The sequence below is a fragment of the Phyllobates terribilis genome, unplaced genomic scaffold (genome assembly GCF_046119375.1).
Source record: "Phyllobates terribilis strain yellow unplaced genomic scaffold, ASM4611937v1 Scaffold_5__5_contigs__length_657084704, whole genome shotgun sequence".
In the NCBI taxonomy this organism is placed as follows: Eukaryota; Metazoa; Chordata; class Amphibia; order Anura; family Dendrobatidae; genus Phyllobates; species Phyllobates terribilis.
In genome coordinates this window covers 76,190,762-76,205,083 of record NW_027362765.1, presented here as the reverse complement: position 1 = coordinate 76,205,083, position 14,322 = coordinate 76,190,762, and the positions used below count along the sequence as shown (strand labels likewise).

The window sequence follows — 14,322 nt, the reverse complement described above, 5'->3', positions numbered from 1 at the left end:
GCGACATTCAGCCAGCCAGGTATCCTGCCTGCAGTAGATGGAATGTGGCAATGGAACGCTGGCTGCGCGTGTTATAATAGGCTCTGAGCCTTTATATACCTGTGCACAGCAGCAGCCACCTTCAGTCTGCTGCTGGACAGCCAGCAGCAGCAGCAGGAGAGGTATGTAATCAGGAGCCCTCCTGCTAAGGGTAGACAGCTGCTCGTTCCACCCCACCCCCCGCCTTAATTGGTTCTCCTCCCTTCCAACGGTGTTGAGGCGGGTGGGAACAGCAGGGGGTGAAGGTGCTGTGTTTAAAGAGGTGGAGTTATGCAGATCTAAAACGCGTGGATTGCAGCAGCAGCAAGCCGAAAAGTGCAGGCATGTAAGGGATCTAGAGGTTGACAACATGTCTTCTTAACGGGAGTCCAGGAGCTCATCTCCACAAATGGACTTTTCAGGATCCTTGGGTGGCTCCGTAGTTTGAAACCAATTCTGGTTATCGCTTCTCGGCCTTTTGGCTGCGATCTGTAGTGGGTTGCGTCATTTGGCCAAGGTGATCTAGGTGGATCTTTGCACTCGGCCTTCTGGATCTTGGTCCAGCTGCTGCTATTGGGTGTGGAGCAAAGTCTAGATTTGCCTTTTCTTCCTGGAGGACGGTTCTTTTTCGTGGTGTGGAGGTCGGTAGGACGAAGAGGATTGAAATCCGGGTGGAGCTGCGATCTGCTGTGTCGTTTTTTTTCCTGATCATCTGTGGAAAAAGAAGGAGGAAAAGAATATGGAATCGAAGAGGCCATTTGGAGGTAGGAGGGAAAATCGGGAGAACAATTCCAATGACTATTTTTCAGAGGATTATCCTTTGAAGGATACACTCCGTTTGTTGGTGGCTCCTGGTTATCGGCAGGAAAAGGATTCCGAGTTTATCTTCAGAGAGATTTGTAAATTTCTGAAGATTGAAAAGGAGGAACTTTTTTGTTTTCAATCCTTTTTTTCGAGAGGGATATATGATTTAACTTTAATGGGGAACTCTCAGTGTGAAAGAGCCTATACTCTCTATGAAGTTAATAGGGAGAACGAGCTTTTTGTTGGAGTGAGAGTGATTCCCTCCTTTCAGTTCTCCATGAAACTGCTAACAATACATTTGTTCAGTCCATTTGTTACTGATAGTGAAGTAATAAACTATCTAAGTGCATATTGTGAGAAAGTTATCCCAAGAAAACGTGGGGAAACTAGGTTCGGAGTGTGGAACGGAAAAAGGGTTTTTCTGGTAGCCTTCAAGAAGGACCCAGAAGAAGAAGGTGGGGTACTTAGACCACCACCAAATGTCTATGTTAATCGTAGCCGTGGATATCTGTTTTTTTCGGGTATGCCTAATTACTGTTATGGGTGCCGTAAATATGGACATTTGGATATTGTGTGCAAAAAGTGTTGTAGGTGTCCCGGTTCAGCTCATCAGGAGGATGCATGTCCAAATAAGAAGAAAGGAGGCGAGGAGGAGATGGATACTTCATCAGAACATCGGCAGAATGAAGCCGAGGATGGTGAGGAAGCAAGTGAAAAGAGAACTGATGAGCAGGAAATGGAGGAGGTGAGAAAAGTAAAGAAGAAGAAAACACCGGAAGAAGAGAAGAGAAAGAAAGAAGAGAGAGGGAGGAGGTCGGAGGAGGATGAGAAAAGAAAGATGGAAGAAAGGAAGAAGGAGAAGGAGTTAGAAGAAGATAAGAACAGAGAAGAGCAGAAGAAAGAAGGTCGGGAGAAGGAAGAGCAGAAGAAAGAAGAAAAGAAGAAAGAAGAAAAGAAGAATGAAGAACGGAGGATTGAAGAATTGAAGTCTGTGCTGGTGGGTGTGGGACAATTAATGCAGAAAGTCCCTCCACCAAGCAAAGAGAGTAATATAAAAGAACAAGGGGGTGAAGTAAAAAAGGGAGGCGCAGGGGGAAAGGTGGTGGTAGTGAAAAGTCAAAGCCTGCCTGTAATAGGGCCTTCCCCTAGGGAGATTTTATCTCAGAGTATACCCTGTGGTCAGGAAAGGATGGATTCATCAAAAATTTTGAAAAGAAGTGTAGATGATAAAGAGCGTGGTGTAGGGCCATGTGTAGTAAAAGTATTTGCTTGTGAAAAGGATTTTGACATTTCCAGTACATCAGAGTCGGAAGGGCTGAGTATCGATGAAAGTGCTTTGCAATCCGATGAGGGCGGGGGAGATAGCCCGGTGCCAGTCACTAAAAGATGATCAGGGCGGCTTCCCTGAATGTTCAGGGTTTCAATGACTTATATAAAAGAACTGTGATTTATGACTATTTTAATAATGAAAATTTTGATTTTGTATTTCTTCAAGAATGTAATTTGTCAAAGAAGTTAAATTATGATTTTTTACGGGGTATATGGAAGGGTAATTTATGTTTTTCAGGCGGGAATGAATTCAGAAGTGATGGGGTTGGTTTTATATGTTCCAGGGAATGGGAGATTACCAACTACGAAGAAATATACCCTGGTAGGATTCTAAGAGTGGATGTAGAAAGGAATGGGAAGAAATATAGATGTTTTAATATTTATGCCAATACAGAAAAAGTTTTAAGGTTACATTTGTTTGAAATTTTGCAGCTTTTTATCCCAGGTGCAGTTCCAGTAATTTTAGGGGGAGATTTTAATTGTCAACTAAATAATGTAAAAGATGGTTCGGTTTCTTGTCTCAAGGGTATTTTATCTTCTTTTAACCTAAAAGATGCTTGGTGGTTGGACGGGCAGAAGAAGGAGTATGAAATTACTTGGGAAGGAAGAGGTTGTTCCTCGAGAATAGATTATTTGTTTATATCCAAGGATTTTACTTGTTCTAATTTTAAAACGCATAAAGCACCTTTTTCTGATCATAGAATAATTGAATGTACACTGATGGTAGAGGCGGATGAGGGAAAAAGGCCGTCTCATTGGAAACTGAATGTATCATTGTTACAGCATAAGGAGGTAAGGGAGGATTTTAATTTTTTCTTTGAGAAACTGAAATTAGAAAAGAAATGTTTTGACTCTACTTTTAAATGGTGGGACTACATGAAAAAGGAAGTTAAATTATTCTTTATGGAAGTAGGCAAGAGGAAAGCTGCGGATAAGCGACAGTCATACAATAACCTTAATGCAAATCTACAGTGTCTGTATCAGTTTAGGAATAATGGAGTTAATGTGGAGGAGGAAATTATGGTGACGAAGGAAAAAATTCAAAAATGTCTGAGAGAAAAAGGAAAAGAAATTATCTTTAATTCTCGTGTGAAGGTGTTGGAGGAAGACGAGAAATGTACTAAATTCTTTTTTAAAAAAATCTGTGAGAAAAAGGCCTTTATGGGGGTTTTAGAGGGGGAAAGGAGTTTGGAGGGGAAAAAGATGAAAGTGAAAGAATTTTATGATAACCTGTTTTCAGCAAAAAATACAGATAGGTCTTTGAAGGAGCATTTTTTAGGAGGGTTGGATAAGTGTTTTACTAAGGAAAATAAATTATTATTATCAGAGGGTATTTCAAAAGAGGAAGTTTTTAATACAGTTAATACATTGCAAAACGGTAAGACACCAGGGTCGGATGGGTTACCCATTGAGTTTTATAAAATATTATGGGATATTGTGGGGAATGAATTTTATGAAATGTTTTTAAAAGTTGAGTCTTTATGTCGTGTCCCGGAGTCATGGTTGGAGGGGGTAATTGTTTTATTATACAAAAGAGGTGATAGAGAATTGCTAAAAAACTGGAGACCGATTACTCTTTTAAATACAGATTATAAAGTTTATGCGAAGCTGTTGGCAAATAGATTAAAGAAAGTGGTGAGTTCGGTGATAGATATAGACCAAACGTGTGCAGTTCCAACGCGGAAGATCAGTGACTCGTTGATTTTAATTAGAGACATAATATGGGATGTTTCCGATAGAAGACAGAAGATGGCGTTAATTACTCTGGATTTTGAAAAGGCTTATGATAGAGTCGCCCATGATTTTTTATTCGATGTTTTAAGGAGAATGGGTTGCCCGGATGATTTTAGTAAACGTATTAAATCCTTGTATCAAGCATGTTTTAGTAAAGTATCTGTAAATGGGTTTTTATCTGGAAGTGTAAAGATTAATTGTGGGGTGAAACAGGGATGCCCCTTATCCCCTATTCTTTTTATCTGTGCGATTGAGCCTCTTTTAACTGCTTTTAGGAAAGACAAAGTGATTAATGGTTTTTTTATTCCTGGGAGTTGGGGAGAGCAGGTTAAAGTGGTGGCTTTTATGGATGATGTGACTGTTTTTGTAAAAGATTTAAGAAGTATGAATAGGGTTTTAAGAACGGTTGAATGGTTTGGGGCGGCATCAGGTTTTAAGATCAATTTGGAGAAATCTGGTGTTTTAACGATGGGCGGTTTTATCTTAGAATCCGATTGTAAATTATTGAGAGTCTTTGAAGCAAAGATTTTAGGCATCTATTTTTCGGAAGAGTGTGGAAATGTAAAAAATTGGGAATCACTGTTGGAGAGGGTTAGGAAAAAGGTGTCTTTTTGGAATCTGAGAGAGCTAACGTTGGAAGGGAAGATTTTAATTATCAAGCAGGTTTTACTCCCAATGATTTTATATGTTGCAACCATTTTTATTCCACCTGTCAATGCGATGAAAAAAATTATTAAAGTATGTTTTAATTTTTTATGGAGATCAAAAATGGAAAGGGTTAAGCGCGAAGAATTGTATAAGCCAAAAAAGAAAGGTGGTAAAGGTTATCCTGATATCAAAGCCTTTTTATATGCAAAGTATATGGCAAACTGCATAAATATTTTATTAGGGTCAGAATCGAAGCTTAAAGCCTTTTCTATTTATAATTTGGGTTTCTATATAAGAAAATATAAGTGGGTGGACATGAGATTGAATAGACCTTATAGATTTTTACCCCCAAGTAACTATGTTGTGCTGGAAAAGATTTTGAGAGATCATGATCTAAAAGGTTTTGATCTTAAGGTACTGAGGTGTCATAAAAAGATATTACAAGTCTTGGAAGGAAGGTTAAACACTAGTCCAGTGGAGCACTTTATGCCAAAGATAGTGGACAGGATTTGGCTGAATGTAAACTATGTGTTCTTATCAAATGAACATAAAGATTTGTTATGGTGTATAATAAAGGATTGCTTACCGACACGAGAATTTCAGCATAGACGTGGTCTTGTTCGTTTTGAAAAATGTCCAAGACAGAGATGTGGAGGTAGTGAGACTCCTATGCACGTATTCTGGAATTGCGAGTTTGCACAAAAAGTCTGGAGGAAAATGTGCAATCTGATTAAAGCTGTGAGTAATGTTAATTTTTTAGATTTTAACAGGGTGTTCTATGGGATGGGTGTAAAGGAAGAAGATTTTAAGGTGGTGTGGGTGATTATAACATGTGTAAAGATGGCAATTTGGAAGGTGAGAAACATTTTGATTTTTAAACATAATGAAGTGTCTGTTGAACAGTGTATTAAGTTGTGTCTAAGTTATTTATTTATGTATTTTTGGAAGGACAAAATGGTTTTGGGCATAAGAAAAGCAGATGTATTGTGGAAGCAAAATGAATGGAATATACTTACTGTGTAGCCTTTGTTGTCATTGAAAATCTTTTTCTGGAAAAATACAAATATTAATTACAGGAAAAAAAAAAAAAAAAAAAAAAAGTTAAAAAGAAAGTTAAGAAAAAGGAAAGAAGGAAATATATATGTATATATATATATATATATATATATAAAAAAAAAAAAAAAAAAAAACACGATGATGGATTTGAGTCTTGGTTTTTGCTTTTAAAGATGTAAGACTTTGTAATCTGAGTGTAAAAAAAAAAAAAAAAAAAAAAAAATCTGTTCTTATCAGTTTAATATCTGATACGTCCCCTATCTGGGGACCATATATTAAATGGATTTTTAGAACAGGGAGATGGAAAAAGAGCTTGCTCTGTCCACTCCACGCATTGACCTGGTATTGCAGTATCTCCAGGACCGGTGCACCCCTTCTTTAATGCAGTTTCTAAAATCAGAAAGAATTGAATTCAATGTTTTTTGTTCATTTTGCTTGTTTGTCGGATTTTGGGATGGACTCTTTGGCTTTGCTTTTCTTCTCCTCATTGGATTTTTCATGTTCAAAGTTGCAGAAGCCAGATTACAAGCTCATTTTGGTTCAACTTCAGCAACTGTGCATTGCATTGCCATGTAATGTGATGCAATGCTATCTTTCTAGCTCTCCCTTTTTACTTCCTTTTGGATAAACAGACATATTAGGCAAGCATTTTGGAGCTTTCACCTAAATAACTACAGGTGGTGAGATAAGCTGCACAATATAATTGACCTTTCAGTATATTGTTGCACACACACCATCTATTTAGCAAATGCCCTTGTTATCAACAGCAGCCTTTTAAACTCACCTGAGCTAACAGGTATGTGCGCTGGTTACTCTGCTGCGCTTAAAATTTCTTTTTTGGTTTGCTACAATGCCTTTTCTGAAACGTTGTCTCCTTCTGCTGGAACACTGACTTCTTTCATTTAATGCCTGCAGACTATAAAAGAGAACCCAACCCAAAAAGTTTGGTTGATTAGTCTGTGGCATTCTGTTAAACTGTTGCTTATGGCGGTCTCTGTGAGCTTCTCAGCGACATTCAGCCAGCCAGGTATCCTGCCTGCAGTAGATGGAATGTGGCAATGGAACGCTGGCTGCGCGTGTCATAATAGGCTCTGAGCCTTTATATACCTGTGCACAGCAGCAGCCACCTTCAGTCTGCTGCTGGACAGCCAGCAGCAGCAGCAGCAGGAGAGGTATGTAATCAGGAGCCCTCCTGCTAAGGGTAGACAGCTGCTCGTTCCACCCCACCCCCCGCCTTAATTGGTTCTCCTCCCTTCCAACGGTGTTGAGGCGGGTGGGAACAGCAGGGGGTGAAGGTGCTGTGTTTAAAGAGGTGGAGTTATGCAGATCTAAAACGCGTGGATTGCAGCAGCAGCAAGCCGAAAAGTGCAGGCATGTAAGGGATCTAGAGGTTGACAACATGTCTTCTTAACGGGAGTCCAGGAGCTCATCTCCACAAATGGACTTTTCAGGATCCTTGGGTGGCTCCGTAGTTTGAAACCAATTCTGGTTATCGCTTCTCGGCCTTTTGGCTGAGACCAAGTGCTTCACAGCAGGAGGTTTCAGTTGAAGGGCACTCAGGTACCCCTCTCCTTGGCCTGGCAGGATCGTCCACTTCGGTGGGCTTCACCTGCCTGCTGCTATTAGGGAGAGGGATTAGTCCTAGGGTAACGGGCAGCGATCCCCCAGCCTTCAGGTGCTTTATCTCAAAGCTCTGAAGGCGCAGATTGCAGGCGGTTGCAATTTGCATTTTGTTGCGCCATACCATGGAGGTTGACCCCAACCTCGTGCCTCTATATGCAAGGCTTAAGAACACCATAAGGGTCCGCTTTACGGCTGGTGGTTCCGATATGCGGAATCTGGGATATGTAGTCCAGGACGTGCTTGAGAAACTGCTCCACGTCAGAACCAACGAAATCCTTTCTATCCAGGATTATCCTCGACGTGGAGATTATGATGTAACCTTTACTGGCGAAGGTATTTTCAAAGATGTTTTGTCCAGAGTTAAGTCGGTAGAAAATAGCCCTGGTCTAAAAGGGATTCAGATCATCGAGCACGTCCTGGATGAGGTAAAGATGGTGGTTGTGAAAATCTTCTCACCCTTCATAACAGCACCAGAGGTTATTTCCTTTTTGTCAGTTTATTTTAAAAGTGTGAAATTGATTGGGAAAGTGTTGAATGAGTTTAACATCTGGACCTCAAAATGGAAGTTTTTAGTAAAATGTGAAAGAGACCCTAAATTCCCTGGAGGTGTGAGACTTCCTCCAGCTCGATTTAAAATAGGGCAAACTAATGGGGATTTTTTTTTCTCAGGAATGCCACTTTTCTGTAGGTATTGTGGTCTCTATGGGCACTCTAAGGATAGTTGTGGTGCCACTTGTAGAAATTGTGCCAGTACTGAACATGACACAAAGGAGTGCCCAAATGAAAAAAAATGCTCTTTTTGTCGGACACCTGGTCATTTCTATTTTTCTTGCCCTCACAGGTTCAGAGAGGATGAACAAAAACAAAAGGAGAAGTCCAAGACATCCGGGAATGGACGGGCCAATCAGACCACCCCTCAGGAGGAGGAACAACAACCTGGAGCCTCGGGAGGTGATAAGGGCGCTTTGACTAGTAACAATCCCTCCGAGTCAATGACAGGTAACTCACAGGAGCCCAGGAGCTGGCTGAAAGACCATAAGGAGGCTAAAAGGAAGGCTGAGAAAGATCATAAAGGGGCGGTCGGTAAGGCCAAAAAAGAACGCCAAAAGGCTGACACCGAGCCCAAAATTCCCACTGGGTCTCACGAGAGCGAGGGCGGTACGTGGCATTTGGTGAGGTCTCATAATAAGAAAAAGAATGGTTCCGTGGAGGTGGCTAATAGGGAGGAGATGGATACATCCCCTCACGGGGGTGTAGACTCTGGAATCCCGAGGTCCCGGGGCTCTGCTGCCCCAGGTGGGGCCCCGAACCTGGCTGCCTCCGGGGACTCTGAGGCTCCGCCATGTGCGCAGCCTGCCCCTGTGTTACGACCCTCTGCGGGTCAGCAGGGGAGTGCGGAGCCTCTCGGAGACCCACCTGACGAGGACCTAAATGGTCAGCCTATGGAGACCCAGTGTAACCTTTCTCTCAATATCCTTCCGAGCTACACCCCAGTAGCGTCGGGTCTTAATTTAAGTGAATGTTCCTTCTCCGATGATGAAGACTCTTTGATAACGGTGGATTCAGAAGAGGGCGTTGGTAAAAGTCCAAGTGGTCTGATCCGTCCATCGGATAGGTAAAGTCCAGTTTTTGTTTCTTCCTAACCATTTGCTATGATGGCTGACATTAGTGGTGTTTCCCTCAATGTGAGAGGCATAGGATCCAAGACCAGAAGAGCTACTGTTTTACATTTTTTAACCTGTTTTACAGCTTCTGTTTTCTTTTTACAAGAATGTCATATCCCTCATAAGATTTCTTACAAAAAATATAAGGAAGAGTGGAAACATGGTCCATCGGTCTGGTCTGGATCAAATGCAACCGGATCAGCCGGGGTAGCTATACTTTTTAAGGGAAATGTGTCTATTGATTTTATCCAAGATATTTTACCGGGTCGTATTCTTTTAGTTAAGGCTTTTATTGATGGGACAAGATGGCAGTTTTTAAATTTTTATGGGTCACCTGATAAAAATGAAAGGGCTGATATGCTGGAAATTTTACCTTTATTTATTAACATTTCTGAACCTTTTATCCTGGCAGGTGATTTTAATTGTATTTTAAAAGGCGAAAGCCGACGCTCCGGTTCCGTGAGTAGAAATTATGACAAAACGTCTGGAATGTTAAGCAATATTATAAATGATTGTAAATTAACTGATGTGTATAAAGAATGTAACAAGGATAGCCCTATAGACGCTGGTTTCACCTGGAGCAATTCTACATGTAGCTCCAGGATAGATTTTGTTTTAGGTTCAGAAAAAATACTGCCAGTGAAATGTGAAGTTTTAACTAATATTCTCTCAGATCACAAGGTTTTATCTTTTAGAGTGAGGATTAATGGAAAGAAGAAATGTGGTAAGAAATCTTGGAAATTGAATGTGTCCCTTTTAAAAGATCCACAAATTTTATCGGATTTTATTGAGTTTTATGTAAAGTGTAGAAAAAGGAAAAACCCCAATATTTCTTTTAGCTCCTGGTGGGATAGAATGAAAATAAACATTAAAGATTTCTTTATAAAGAAAAGCATACAAAAAGCTAAAGAAAAGTTTGAGATCTATAATTTTCTTAATATCAGGTTACAGACATTGTACAAATTCAAAGACAATGGTCTGGATGTAGGTAATGATATATTGAGTCTTAAAGGAGAAATTTCAAAGTGGTTGGAACAAAAAGGAAAAGAACTGATTTTTCGTTCAAAGGTAAAACACGTAGAAGAGGATGAGACTTGTTCCAGGTATTTTTTTAAGAAAAACAAACAGGCGAAAACAATAATTGATAACATAGATGGAGATAATAATATCAACGTTATATTGGATAAGGTAAATGTCTATTTTAATGATCTTTTTAATGTAAAAACTGTAGACCATGATTTAATACACACTTTCCTGGGGGAGATCAAGTCCACCCTAGATGCTGATGCCCAAAGTTTTTTATCCCAACCTCTATGTGAGGAAGAGATTTTAGAAACCATGAAGAGTTTTAAAAATGGTAAAGTGCCCGGCCCTGATGGTATCCCCATAGAGTTTTATATAAGTTTTTATGATATTTTAAAAGATGATTTGTTTAATTTGTTTTCCGAAGTTTTTAATAATAAGGTTTTACTCAACTCATGGAAGAAAGGTGAGGTATCACTACTATACAAAAAAGGTGACAAAACGGATCTTAAAAACTGGAGGCCGATAACTCTTTTAAATAGTGATTACAAAATTATGGCTAAGATCTGTGCAAATCGGTTGAAAAAGGTGATACATAAAGTAATTCATGCAAATCAGGTATGCGGGGTACCTGGGCGTAGTATCTGGGACAATTTAAACCTGGTGAAAGATTGTATTGAAGATGTAAAAACCAGAAAGACAAAGATGTCAATCCTAGCGGTGGATTTTGAGAAAGCTTTTGACCGCGTGTCTCATTTTTATCTTTTTAAAGTTTTAGAAAAAATGGGCATTCCGGGTGGGTTTTTATTGTCTCTTAAAGCTTTTTATAATGATTGTACGAGTAAGATTTTAGTTAATGGTTTTAAAACAAAAGAGGTAGTTTTAAAATCAGGGGTGAAGCAGGGTTGCCCTTTGTCCCCCCTGCTTTTTATATGTGCTATAGAACCCCTTTTATGTACAATACGCCGGGATAAGCAAATATGTGGAGTACCCTTACCCGGAGGGAACGGTCTACAAGTTAAAGTTGTAAGCTATATGGATGATGTAGCAGTGTTTGGATGTGATGTACCTTCAATACAAAAAACGATAAGCCAAATTCAGTCTTTTTGTACAGTTTCCGGTTTTAAAATTAATCTTACTAAATGTAATATTTTAAATGTCGGGGGGATGAGTTTACATGATGTACCAATTGCAGTTACAGATTCCATTACTATTTTAGGTGTTTCTTTTAATGAATCTAATAATGGTTTTAATAGCTGGGATGCGGCAGCACAGAAAATTAATCAGAAAATCTGCATGTGGAATATGAGAAAGCTGTCAATGGAAGGTAAAGTTCTGATTGTAAAAATGGTGATATTACCTATCCTGTTATATCTTAGTTTGGTGTTCCCCCCTCCTACAAATTTGTTGAAACGAATTACAAAAGTATGTTTTACCTTTTTTTGGGGCTCAAAAATGGAGAAACTCAAAAGAGAAATTGTGACAAAGCCAAAGGTTAAAGGTGGGAAAGATTTCCCTGTTTTAGATAAGTTTCTTTTAATACATTTTTTCTGTTTCTGTTTTAAAACCCTTTTTAAAGATAATTACCTTTCCTATTTTATGCGTTTTAACACTGGTTTTCTCATGAGAAGGTTTGGTTGGTTTGAAACAGTTTTATCCTTTCCTTATGCTTTTAACCTACCTGCACATTATGAGATTTTAAAGAAAATTATTCTTGATTTTAATTTGAATAAGAAACAGACAGGGGATCTATGTAACAGCAAGACACTACTCAAACAAATTAGTACTGATGTGACGTTGTGTCATATTGAACGTTATGATGATGACAAAACTGTACACATATGGAAAATGATTAACGCCCCTTATCTTTTTAATGTACAGAAAGACATGTCTTGGAGCTGCGCACACCACTGTCTTCCTTGCCGGGCATTCCAGTACAGAAGAGGTTTTGTGAGGTCTGCCATCTGCCCAAGAGAAGGTTGTCAAGAAGAAGAGACAGTGAAGCATCTTTTATGGACTTGTGCTTTTGCTAAAGAGTTCTGGAGAAGACTAATCCCCCTGCTGGAGAAAATGGTGGACCTCAAGGACTTTAATTTTGCATCAGTGTTATATGGTCTTCTGGAATGCCCAACAATGGACCAAAAAATAATGGCGTGGAAGATAGTGAATTGTGCCAAGATAGCGCTCTGGAATGCTAGAAATATTGCTGTTTTTAAACATGAAATGTTACCAGTAGATGATGTTTTAGCCTTTTGTAAAAGTGAAATGTACATATACTATTTATTGGACAGGAAAAAGAATGTAACGTTGGCAGGCAAATGGCTTTTTAACCTATGGAATATTTGAAGTCTTGTAAAATTTGCTGTGATGGAATTTTTATTTTTCTTTGAAGTCCCGAAAGTGTAATGTGGATGTAATGGTTTTATTTCTGTAATTTGTTAAATTTTAAATAAACGGTTTTTATCCCCATGTGGGGGATAGCCAAATTAAAAAAAAAAAATCTGTTCTTATCAGTTTAATATCTGATACGTCCCCTATCTGGGGACCATATATTAAATGGATTTTTAGAACAGGGAGATGGAAAAAGAGCTTGCTCTGTCCACTCCACGCATTGACCTGGTATTGCAGTATCTCCAGGACCGGTGCACCCCTTCTTTAATGCAGTTTCTAAAATCAGAAAGAATTGAATTCAATGTTTTTTGTTCATTTTGCTTGTTTGTCGGATTTTGGGATGGACTCTTTGGCTTTGCTTTTCTTCTCCTCATTGGATTTTTCATGTTCAAAGTTGCAGAAGCCAGATTACAAGCTCATTTTGGTTCAACTTCAGCAACTGTGCATTGCATTGCCATGTAATGTGATGCAATGCTATCTTTCTAGCTCTCCCTTTTTACTTCCTTTTGGATAAACAGACATATTAGGCAAGCATTTTGGAGCTTTCACCTAAATAACTACAGGTGGTGAGATAAGCTGCACAATATAATTGACCTTTCAGTATATTGTTGCACACACACCATCTATTTAGCAAATGCCCTTGTTATCAACAGCAGCCTTTTAAACTCACCTGAGCTAACAGGTATGTGCGCTGGTTACTCTGCTGCGCTTAAAATTTCTTTTTTGGTTTGCTACAATGCCTTTTCTGAAACGTTGTCTCCTTCTGCTGGAACACTGACTTCTTTCATTTAATGCCTGCAGACTATAAAAGAGAACCCAACCCAAAAAGTTTGGTTGATTAGTCTGTGGCATTCTGTTAAACTGTTGCTTATGGCGGTCTCTGTGAGCTTCTCAGCGACATTCAGCCAGCCAGGTATCCTGCCTGCAGTAGATGGAATGTGGCAATGGAACGCTGGCTGCGCGTGTCATAATAGGCTCTGAGCCTTTATATACCTGTGCACAGCAGCAGCCACCTTCAGTCTGCTGCTGGACAGCCAGCAGCAGCAGCAGCAGGAGAGGTATGTAATCAGGAGCCCTCCTGCTAAGGGTAGACAGCTGCTCGTTCCACCCCACCCCCCGCCTTAATTGGTTCTCCTCCCTTCCAACGGTGTTGAGGCGGGTGGGAACAGCAGGGGGTGAAGGTGCTGTGTTTAAAGAGGTGGAGTTATGCAGATCTAAAACGCGTGGATTGCAGCAGCAGCAAGCCGAAAAGTGCAGGCATGTAAGGGATCTAGAGGTTGACAACATGTCTTCTTAACGGGAGTCCAGGAGCTCATCTCCACAAATGGACTTTTCAGGATCCTTGGGTGGCTCCGTAGTTTGAAACCAATTCTGGTTATCGCTTCTCGGCCTTTTGGCTAAGATCAAGTGTAGTATCTGTTCTTATCAGTTTAATATCTGATACGTCCCCTATCTGGGGACCATATATTAAATGGATTTTTAGAACAGGGAGATGGAAAAAGAGCTTGCTCTGTCCACTCCACGCATTGACCTGGTATTGCAGTATCTCCAGGACCGGTGCACCCCTTCTTTAATGCAGTTTCTAAAATCAGAAAGAATTGAATTTAATGTTTTTTGTTCATTTTGCTTGTTTGTCGGATTTTGGGATGGACTCTTTGGCTTTGCTTTTCTTCTCCTCATTGGATTTTTCATGTTCAAAGTTGCAGAAGCCAGATTACAAGCTCATTTTGGTTCAACTTCAGCAACTGTGCATTGCATTGCCATGTAATGTGATGCAATGCTATCTTTCTAGCTCTCCCTTTTTACTTCCTTTTGGATAAACAGACATATTAGGCAAGCATTTTGGAGCTTTCACCTAAATAACTACAGGTGGTGAGATAAGCTGCACAATATAATTGACCTTTCAGTATATTGTTGCACACACACCATCTATTTAGCAAATGCCCTTGTTATCAACAGCAGCCTTTTAAACTCACCTGAGCTAACAGGTATGTGCGCTGGTTACTCTGCTGCGCTTAAAATTTCTTTTTCG

General features: G+C 39.8%; 2 non-coding genes and 1 pseudogene across 2 annotated transcripts; all 3 read left to right on the top strand.

The window, feature by feature from the left end:
- The first annotated feature begins 5,749 nt into the window (after positions 1-5,749).
- Positions 5,750-5,965, top strand: LOC141150467 (U2 spliceosomal RNA; annotated as a pseudogene).
- Positions 5,966-12,352: 6,387 nt separating this feature from the next.
- On the top strand, positions 12,353-12,552 carry LOC141150545 (U2 spliceosomal RNA). Its single transcript, XR_012246721.1, has one exon. It is a non-coding gene; the product is annotated as a U2 spliceosomal RNA (small nuclear RNA).
- A 1,115-nt stretch (positions 12,553-13,667) lies between these two features.
- On the top strand, positions 13,668-13,858 carry LOC141275044 (U2 spliceosomal RNA). The gene has a single exon (XR_012323299.1). It is a non-coding gene; the product is annotated as a U2 spliceosomal RNA (small nuclear RNA).
- The last annotated feature ends 464 nt before the right edge of the window (positions 13,859-14,322 follow it).